Source organism: Solanum tuberosum, unplaced genomic scaffold, assembly GCF_000226075.1.
Source record: "Solanum tuberosum cultivar DM 1-3 516 R44 unplaced genomic scaffold, SolTub_3.0 scf00398, whole genome shotgun sequence".
NCBI lineage: Eukaryota > Viridiplantae > Streptophyta > Magnoliopsida > Solanales > Solanaceae > Solanum > Solanum tuberosum.
Genome location: NW_006239318.1, coordinates 217296 through 225867, shown reverse-complemented (window position 1 = coordinate 225867; position 8572 = coordinate 217296).

The window sequence follows — 8572 nt, the reverse complement described above, 5'->3', positions numbered from 1 at the left end:
ACTTCTCTTGACTTGACTCTTAACTTTCCTTGAATTGAATTATGGATTCAAGGATTATGATTTGTGATAAGAAAGATCTCAAGATGTTTAGGAATTATTTTATATAGCTAAACATGAGAAAAGATCAAGAAATCACTGTTTGAGGGATGGTCCGCGACGCGGAGAAATATTAAAATTTTTGTTTCGAAAACAACTTGTGAGGCAGAACGGTCTGTGACCACTCCGAGACGCGAAATGATTTTTCCCAAATCTGGGAAGCAGGTCCGCGACGCGGAGGCACTGCCCAAATTTGCCCAACGAAATTCCTTCTTCGTTTTCCAGCTCTAAACCCTCTAAACTCCATTGGTTCTTTTCCCAAACACTTAGAATCATCTATACCCTCAAATAACATCAGATTCTACTTGAAAGCACAACTAAATACGTGAATCAATCTCAAGAAAACTCCAACAACACAAACCCACAAAGGATTCAAAATGAACTTCATCAAGAATTCAAGGGATTTACTTTCGAATCAATATACTTTGCTAAAATTGAATCAAGTTGGGCACGTGGGTGATCTAACCCAATGCTATGTGATCTCACATACCTTGTAGGGATCACCCCCGACGAAATCCACAAGCTAAACTCGACGATCTTGACGAATTTTGCCTCTCTTCTCCTTTCTCTCTTCTCCAACCCCTTGCGAGAAACTTCAACCTTTCTAAACTGACTAAAATGAATTAGAATAATTAGGTATGGAAAAGACTAAATTACCCTTCCAAAATTCGGATTAGATTTTCCTTAATCAAACAACCTAACTTCCAAAGGGCATAACTCACTCATACGAACTCGGAATCACGTAAACTCAGCGGCGCTGGAAAGAAAATTCCAAGAGCTTTCCTACCATATCTGGAAGTACCTCTAAATTATCTTGAGCTAGAAGTTATGGCCGTTTGAAGTTGACCAAAACCTCATTTTTCCTAACTTAACAAAATTTTCAGATTTTCATTCTTTCCAAAAATGACTATTTCCAATTATTAACTTCTTCCTAGTTATTTTAAATTGAGAGATGTTACATTAGGTCTAATGGGATCTTAGCTACTATATTTTGTTTTTAAATTTATTGCATTTTTTTTTAAAAAAAGAGTCGTCAAAAAGGAAGAGAACAACATTTTACGTGAAAAGTGAGGTTGAATCTTTTCCGAAATAAAATAAAAAGACAAGATAAAAAGAGCATTGACGTCATGCTGACGTCAACCCGAGGAGAAAGAAAAATGTCATTTGACTAATTATTGAAGAAGCATCTGAGTAAGAAGTAGCCACTTATAAATAGTTTTTCTTTTTACAGTACAAGTGTTAATTTCCCTATGACTCTTCATCAGTGGCGGATGCAGAATTTCCATCGAGGGGGTTGAAAATGATAAGTAAGCACAATAATAATATTCCTAAATAAAAGGATCAGGTTAGATCAGATTGAATTAGGTCGGGTATAAACGAATCGGATCAAATATAAGAAATTAAATAAAATGCATCTCTACCTCAACACGAACAACAAAATCGAGGAAGTATATGTTTGACATAATATTAAAATGAGTACAAGAGAATGCATTTTTTTAAGTTGTAGTTATGGGTCTTGTCTTCGTCATTGTTGTATATATACGTTATTTAATTTTTGAAACTAACTAAAGAGTATTTCCAAATTCAATCCTATTTATTAATATTACTTATAATTATATTATTCCTTAATCAAATATAAGTTAAGGGTCTAAACGAACGTGAGAAGAACCAAAAGAGAATGTACCTAATGAAGAGAGTTCAAGGCGTAGTAAACGTCAAAGGACAATTACTTTATTTGAATTTGATTTTGTAACATTCCTTCTTGAAAATGAGCCTCAAACATTCAAGAAAGCTATGTTGTCTACAGACTCAACCTTTTGGAAAGAGGTTATCAATAGAGAGACTGATTCAATCTTAAGTAATCATACTTGGAGTTGGTTGATCTTTCTCCAGGAAACAAACCTTTGGGTTCTAAATGGATTTTCAAAAGGAAAATGAAAGATAATGGAACTATTGACAAATACAAAGCAAGATTTGTTGTCAATGGCTATAGACCGAAAGAAGGTCTTGATTATTTTGATACATACTCGCCAGTGACTAAGATTACATTAATTCGGATGCTAATTGCCCTAGCTACAATATACGATCTTGAAATTCATCAAATGGATGTGAAGAGATTTACATGAACAACTTGAAGCACCGAAACAATGATATGCAAAGTTTGATCAAACCATACTGACAAATGGATTTAAGATCAATAAATGTAATAAATGTTTTTACATTAAAGATGTTCCAAATCAAGATGTCATTGTATGCCTATATGTGGATGACATGCTGATAATGAGCAACAACATTGCTAATGTAAAAGCTACTAAGTGTATGCTCGCTAATAAGTTTGATGTGAAAGATCTAGGAGTTGCCGATGGAATTAAGATTCATAAAACTCCTCATGGTCTAGCACGGTCTCAATTTCAATATATTTGAAAGGTACTTGAAAATTTAAAGTACTTAAATTTCAAAAGGGCAAAGACACCAATTGATATGAAGCTTGATCTTGCTAAGAATGAAGGTGAAAATCAGTCTCAATTGGATTGTGCCAGAGTATTGAAAAGTTTGATGTATGTAATAAACTGTACACGGCCAAACATGACCTGCGTTATAAGTAAACTGAGTTGATACACAAGTAATCCTAATCAAAATCATTGGATGGCAATGAAGACGTTTTGGGGTACTTAGATGACAGTCAAAACTATGTTTTGCATTACAACAAATATCCAACAGTTGTTGAAGGATATAGTGATGCAAATTGGATTACTGGGTCAACTGAAACTAACTCCACGAGTGGATATGTTTTCACTATTAGTGGAGGATTAATATCTTGGAAATCATCCAAACAAATATGTATATCTCTCATTACATTAAAGTCTAAATTCATAACCTTTGATAAGGAAAGTGAAGAAGTTGAATGACTTCGGAATTTCTTAGAAAAATATACGTTTTGGCCCAAACAAATGGCCCCTATATGCATACATTGTGATAGTCAAGCTATAATAGGAAGGGATTGAAACGTTATGCATAACGACAAGTCTCGTCACATACGACGGGGACACAATTCTGTTAGTAACTACTCTCTAGAGGAATTATTACAATTGACTACGTAAAATCAAAGGATAATGTGTCGGATCCACTTAAAAAAGGTCTAACTAGAGAGAGAGTTGAGAAACCATCGACGGGAATAGGACTATGGCTGAGGACAATTCATCGTGGCGGTAAATCTACCTAGAAGACGGGAGATCATCGTGATGGTAAATCTACCTAGAAGACTGGAGATCCCATGATCTAGGTTCAAGGAGATCAAACAAAATTATTGATGACGGTTCAACATTTACAAAAATTATTTTATGGTCCATTCTCATGATAAGACAATGTTTAGTAAGCAGGATAAAGACATAAGGACTTTTTAATAGTTTCTAAGTTTGATACAGGGTATATCAAATAGTGTATCTACAAGATAACACATTTAGAAATCACATATGTAAGTGTGATGTGTAAGCCGCTTCAAGGAGTGTACCGTAAGACCAGTTCCCTAAGCACTTATAAACCAAGACGTGTTCATGGCTGAAACGAAGAAAATAATAAGAACCAAAAACAATTCATGGTTTGATTGTGTGAATTATGTTGTCTAGGTATACACCAAAGCTCGACGATTCAAAGATATCAAATCTACCGATTGACCGAGTATATCTAATATATGTTCACTACAAAAAGTTCAAAGGGAAACCTATTTATCCAGATGCAATCAATCCTTACTTATGAGACACACACTTTTTTCATGCATATGTTTTAACAATAGTCATTCCCCATTCAAGTGGGGGATTATTGGGTTTAAACAAGGTGTGAATGAGAAATAAGAATGAATGAGAAATTGAAAATGTGGGGGAACCAATTTGAGGGGAAAATGAAAAGTCATTTCTCCCATATTGGTAGAAGAAAGGAAAATGTTTTTCCTTATATTAGTAAACACTTCCTTTAGCTCTTAAAGGGTTAAGTAGAAGTTGCCCCTCGCGCCATCGCTCGGCCTCGACTTCGACTTCAACTTCAGCATGTGATTGGTTGATTTATTCAGTCTCATTAATTAATTTCTTTTTTCTCAAAATTAATTCAGAATTAATTTCACGTAACAGAATTGTTTGAAAATCCGCGTAACGATAAAGTCACTCAGAAGGGACATGTTCCTTCCGAACAAACACTTCTTTTTCCAAAAGACACAAATGTTCTGAGCAAAGATGTCTTGTCTGAACATGTGCATTCTGACTCTTATCTGCACATGTGCATTCTGACTCTTATCTGCACATGTGCATTCTGACTCTTATCTGCACATGTGCATTCTGACTCTTATCTGCACATGTGCATTCTGACTCTTATCTGCACATGTGCATTCTGACTCTTATCTGCACATGTGCATTCTGACTCTTATCTGCACATGTGCATTCTGACTCTTATCTGCACATGTGCATTCTGACTCTTATCTGCACATGTGCATTCACACTTGCTGCAGTTGGCTATAAATAGAGAGACTTCTCTCATTTTTCAAACACTGAAAATTTTCTCTCTTCTACATACATTTTCTTACAAATAAAATTGTTTATCGACTGCGTGTGTGTGTGCGCTCTCGTTGCTGATTTTTGAGTTTGCTGATATTATTGAAGTTTGACGTACCACTACTTCTTTAATAGTTAATCTGTTTTATCTTGGGAGGAATTAATTTACAACCTCGAGTACTTGAGGGGATTAAATTTCTTAAGGATATACAGTGGGTTCTGTGGACTCGGGTTGTTTAGAATCTGTCATTCTATTTCATCTTTTTTGTCTTACTAACCTGAATACGGGAGATAAGGATTATTCACACCAATTTTCGTAGTTAATGTTTGGACTTGGGATCTACAAGTTTTACGCCTGTTGCCTCAAGCATTAGCCGATTAACTTTTAAGTTCAATGATCTATAATATTGAATTACCATTGTAACATGCTTATCTACTCTAAGTGATCCAATAATATACTCGTCTTCTCTAACTGATCCAGTAACATTCTTATCTACTCTATGTGATCCAAAACTATGTGTGTTATGTTATGTATATGCTTCATATCTAGGTTCTTTTAATTGGCTTCTCTTTCGCTTTGCTAACTCTTGTTTGTCCCAAATGACCTTTTCATTCAGTCCTAATATGTGGATTCCCTCTCTAAAATTAGAATTATTATTTTTTATCACCATAGTGTTCAATTCAGCTTAGGCACACCTATCCACTAAGGCTAAGTCCTAATTCTATGAGATATCTCCCACCTCCTACCAACAACATGTACCAAGTAACTCTATCCACTAAGGCTAAGTCATATGGGAAGAGAAATAGTATTTCTATCCACTAAGGCTAAGTCATATGGGAAGAGAAATAGTATTTCTATCCACTAAGGCTAAGTCATATGGGAAGAGAAATAGTATTTCTATCCACTAAGGCTAAGTCATATGGGAAGAGAAATAGTATTTCTATCCACTAAGGCTAAGTCATATGGGAAGAGAAATAGTATTTCTATCCACTAAGGCTAAGTCATATGGGAAGAGAAATAGTATTTCTATCCACTAAGGCTAAGTCATATGGGAAGAGAAATAGTATTTCTATCCACTAAGGCTAAGTCATATGGGAAGAGAAATAGTATTTCTATCCACTAAGGCTAAGTCATATGGGAAGAGAAATAGTATTTCTATCCACTAAGGCTAAGTCATATGGGAAGAGAAATAGTATTTCTATCCACTAAGGCTAAGTCATATGGGAAGAGAAATAGTATTTCTATCCACTAAGGCTAAGTCATATGGGAAGAGAAATAGTATTTCTATCCACTAAGGCTAAGTCATATGGGAAGAGAAATAGTATTTCTATCCACTAAGGCTAAGTCATATGGGAAGAGAAATAGTATTTCAATAATATTAATCTCTTTTTGAAGTGCTAGTGGTTGTCATAGAAGTAGATAAAACTAGACTTTATTGCAATGAAATGATAGATATTTTGAGCTCTTCATTTTATCTATATTTTATGAAAGGAATAATCAGTACATGCATGCTGAAGAAATTTGTTCTTAATTAAGTTTATTCAAAGATGAATTTGGGTGAAAGTCTAATAGGTGCTTCACTTCAAGAGAAAAAAGTATTTTCCTAGATAAAGGTCTTAATGTTTACTCTGAGATGTTAAGTAACTCGCTCATCTTAACAACGATGTTGTAAATGTCATCAACATATCCTAGGAAAATATCTCTTGGTCGTCCTAATGAAGTAAATAATACTCCAAAGTTAGCACTCAATTTATGCATCTAATTGGAACATAAGCTTAAATTGCCACGTTTCATTGCATACCGTGTAGAGCATATCCTCGAGACATAAGAAAGATCATTAACATGATTTGGAGGTGGGCAATATTATTTCAGTCGGAAATGCAGACTTGTTTGAATATTCATATTAATTTTGTAGTTCAGAAACAACATAAAGAATTATTCGTCATTATACTTCTCTATAACAAAATTCACAAAAGCAAAAACGAGAAATAATGTAAGAATAGAGAAAATAAGAACAAGTTAACATGAAGCCTGATGTGCAAAATGCAAATCAACAAAAACTATATCAAATACCACCAATACAGAAAAATATCACAAAAAGCTAATTAAACATTTACTATTTTTTTTGGCTAGGAAGTGGTAACCAGTGCATGTGGGAGGCTTTCTTGCTAACATGTGGAGGAAGGGATAATGATATACTATGTGTTATCAAGTTGTAGACGTAGAGATAACGATCCTCGATGAAATAGATGGATTCTTTGTTAAGATTTGTGCCTCTTGTGGAACAACTCATCCCCGTCCTCGTATAATGACTTATAAAAATTGCTATTTCCCCAATGTTTTCCGTCTCTATCCACCTCTCTTTCGCAAAATCAAATTGGAATACTAGAAAATTGTATGTCATTCTGTGGTTTTTCCCATTAAAAAACAAGTGAACATATAACAACGTATCATCATCACAGGATTGAATGATGACAATTTAATAACCGACCCATGTCTAAGTATTTTCTCACATTTGGAGATTCGTTAGACATTGGTGTGATGGTTATTCTTCCTGAATCATTATCTGGATCCAAACAGAGTAGATGACTTGTCTGAAATGTTAATACATACTCCCTCCGTTTCACAAAGAATGACCTCCTTTCCTTTTTAGTCAGTTTCAAAAAGAATGACCTCTTTCCTTTTTTTGGTAACATTTTACTTTTTGCTTTCCACGTGGCATGTTTAAGATCACAAAATTAAGGGCAATTTTGTACATTTGACATAACTTTAATTTTAGGACCACAAGATTCAAAAGTCTTCTTTATTTACTTAAACTCCGTGCCAAGTTAAACCAGGTCATTCTTTATGAAACGGAGGGAGTAATATTTTTTTCTTGAAAATTGTCCAGAGGCTGCCACTCTCAGTTTCAATAATTGAATGTGCATCTTGTTTATGAAATTCTTCATTATAACCTGGCTTGCAGAAGTAAAAAATAGGTGGATTCACATCCTCATCGTTCTCATCATCTGTGTCATCATTAGAGTTTTCATCATCATCAAGAGTAGTCTCAGTCTCTTTAATTAGAAAAAGAACCTGACATTCGGGATCATTGGGTGGTGCAGACTAGAGGCATCTACAACACAGTCTATTTTTAGCTACAAAATTTTAGCTACAAATTCAAAAATCGTGGCTATTATTTAGTAATAACTACAAAAATTTTAGTTTTATAGCTATTTAAAAATTCGTAAATTTTCTTAGCCACAAAAATTAATTTGGCGAAGTTAAATCCTCATTTTTGTTACAATTGCTAATAACTGTGACAATAATTATATGAATAGCTACAACTTTACTGCTACAATTCAATTTTGTAGCTGGTTAAATTTTTTTGCCACATAATAAAGTTATTGTACCAACAGCAACTCCTTAGCCACAATAAATTATTTGAAACAAGATGATGTAGCTAAATAAATACTTTTGCTTCAAGTTATAAAAATTTGTGGCAATAGTTAAATGATATAGCCACAAGTATTTTGCTATAATAAAATTTTGTAGCTATTTATTAATTTTCGCCACGAGTTGAAATTTACCATAGCAATAATAACCTTTTAGCCATAATAAATTATTTAAAATAAATTATTATAGCTAAATAAATATTTTTGCTTCAAGTTGTTAAAAAAATGTGGCAAAAGTTAATGATATAGCTATAGATTTAGTGCTTTAATAAAATTTCGTAGCTAATTTTTTTTGGATCACACGTTGATTTTTTTTTTATATCAATGATAATTATTTTATCCATAAAAGTTTGAGTAAAACAAAATATTATGGCTAAGTAAATATTTGTTTTGCGTACTAAAAAGCATGACAATAGTTGGTTGAATAGCTATAATTATTTGTCATGACAAGATGATATAGCCAAAAATATATCATTGTGTTAAAATTTTGTAGCTTATAA